The sequence below is a fragment of the Phascolarctos cinereus genome, unplaced genomic scaffold (genome assembly GCF_003287225.1).
Source record: "Phascolarctos cinereus isolate Bilbo 61053 unplaced genomic scaffold, phaCin_HiC Scaffold_8;HRSCAF=390, whole genome shotgun sequence".
Classification (NCBI taxonomy): Eukaryota; Metazoa; Chordata; class Mammalia; order Diprotodontia; family Phascolarctidae; genus Phascolarctos; species Phascolarctos cinereus.
The window spans coordinates 7,660,998-7,663,831 of record NW_027556291.1 but is presented as its reverse complement, the minus strand read 5'-3'; positions in this window follow the sequence as shown (position 1 = coordinate 7,663,831).

Here is a 2,834-nt window from a genome sequence, read left to right as displayed (position 1 = left end):
GAGGACAGACAGGTCATCACCTCCTGCATTCTGGACACGCCTCCTTTCTTAACACAATGTAAGTTCACATTCTCCACATTCCCCTGATTCTTCTGACTCTTAAAAATTTTTTTTTTCGGTTAACAAGCATTTATTTCCTCCCACTTCTCCACCCCAACTGAGAAAGAAAAAGAGGAAGAGAACTAAAACCCTTGTAACAAATATGCAAAGTTAAGTAAAACAAATTCTCATATTGGCCATGTCCCAAAAGGTGTATATTATTCAACATCTTGAGTCCATCGCCTCTCTGTCAGGAGCTGGGCTAAACGCTTCGGTATCACTCCTCTGGAATCATGCTTGGCTATGGTATTAATAAGACTGCTTAAGTCTCTTTAAGTTGATTATCTTTACAATATTGCTGTTATGGTATTGTACACTGTTATTGTCCTCCCACTTCCGCTCTCCTCACCCTCCCTCAGTTCATGGAAATCTTTCCAGGTTTGTCTGAAACCTTTCCTGTCCTCATTTCTTGCAGCACAATAATATTCCATTACATTCAGATGCCATAATTTGTATGGCCATTCTCCAATAGACATATAGCCCTTAGTTTCCAAAACTTTGCTATTACTATCTGTATTTTTAATATATGAGTCCTATATCGATTTGGAGCTTATCTTGGTAACTGATGTGAGATACTGGTATATACCTAATTCATGTCAATGGGCAGCTAGGTGGTGTAGTGGATAGAAAGCCTGGCCTGGAGTCAGGAAGACTCATTTTCCTGAGTTCACATCTGGCCTCAGACACTTACTAGCTGTGTGACTCTGGGCAAGTCACTTAACTCTGTTTGTCTCAGTTTCCTCTTCTGTAAAATGAAGGCACACTGGGGGAGGAAATGGCAAACCACTCAAGGATCTTTGTCACAAAAACCCCAAATGGGGTCATGAAGAGTCAGACATGACTGAAAAATGACTGAACAACAATTTATGTCAGAATACTGTCTACTTTTCCCAGCAATCTTTGTTGAATACTGAGTCTTTTCTCCCAAATGTGCAGTCCAACACTATACTACTAAGTTCTTTAGCTTCTCTAAGCTGTGTGCCTAATCTATTCCACTGATTTAATGTCTCCATTTCAAAATTAGTACCAAATTGTACTCCCGAGGCCCCCTCCTTCCCATTATTTTTCATTATTTCCCTTGAACTTCTTAACCTTTTGTTTCTTCAGATGATTTTTCTTGCTATTTTTTCTAGCTCTGTAAAGTAACCCTTTGGTATTTTGGTTAATATAGCACTAAATAAGTAAATTAATTAGGTAGTGCTGTCATTTTCATTGTATGGGCCCAGCTGACTCACAAGCAATGAATATTTCTCCAATTATTTAAGTCTGTTTTTTATTTCTGTAGAGTATTTTAGGTAAAATGGCTATTTTAATATTTCAAAATGAATTTCTCTTTCTGTTGAGTTTTGTTGGTAATGTGCCAAAATGCCGATGATTTATATGGATTTATTTAATACCCTGAGACTTTGCTGAATATATTATATTGTTTTGATTAATTTTCAGTTGGCTCCAGGGTTTTCTAATGCACCAGCATATCATCTGCATATCATCTTGTTCCTTATTGCCTATATTTATTCCCTCAGTTTCTTTTTCTTGCCTTATAGGTATGCCTAGCATTTCTAGCCCTATATCAAATAGTAATGGTGATAACAAGCATCCTTGCTTTACTTATGCTAGTATGAGAAAGGCTGCTAGTTAATCACAGTTACAGATAATGCTGGCTCTTGATTTTAGATAGATATTGTTTACCATATTAAGGACAGACCAACTTATTCAAACATTTTTTAGGGTTTTTAATTGAAATGGGCGCTGTATTTTGTCAAAAGCTCTTTTTGCTTCTATTGATATAATCATGAGTTTTGTTGTTTTTGCTATTAATATTGTCCACTATGTTTATAGCTTTCAATCAACTCTGCATTCCTGGCATAAATCCAACCAGGTCATGGTGTACAATCTTTCGAATATGTTGCTTTAGCCTCTTGCTGTTTTTTTTTTTAAATTTGTGTCAATGTTCATTATTGGTTTATAGTTTTCTTTGTTTTGTCTCTCTCAGGTTTAAGTCTCAAGGCCATGTTTGCAGCGTAGAATTTGGTAAGTTCTATTCTTTTCCTATTTTATGCAGATAGTTTGTATAATATTGGAATGAATTATTCTTTGAATATTTGGTAGAACTCACTTGTAAATCCATCTGGTTCTAATATTTTTACCTTGGGAGATCACTTATGGCTTGTTCAATTTCTTTTTCTGAGATTAAGTTATTTAAACTATTTCTTATTCTATGAAACTGTGCATCTTATACTTCTGTAAATATTAAATTCTCTTAAGTTGCCTTTTTTGGCATACAGTTGAGCAAAATAGTTTCTAATAATTTCCTTGATTTCTTCTTCATCTGTTGAGAATTCCTTTTCATTCTTTATACTGGTATTTAAGTTTTCCTCCAAATTAGTTAATGATTTTTCTGTTTTATTGTTTTTTTAAATGCCTACTTTTATTTATTAATTCAGTGTTTTTTCTTTCAATTTTGTTAATCTCTTTGTTTTTTTGTTTTTTGTTTTTTTGGGGGGTTTTTTGGCTTGGTTTTTTTTCAGAATTTCTATTTTGGTCTTTAATTGGCTGTTTTCACTTTATTTTCTAGGATTTAAAAAAAGGTTTATGCTTAATTAATCAGTTTGCTTTTGTTGTTGTTGTTGTTCATGAAAATGTTTAGAAATGTGAATTTTCCCTTATGCCCGACTGTAGCTGAATCCCCCAAACTCTGGTATGTTGTCTCTTTATTGTCATTATTATTAATGAAA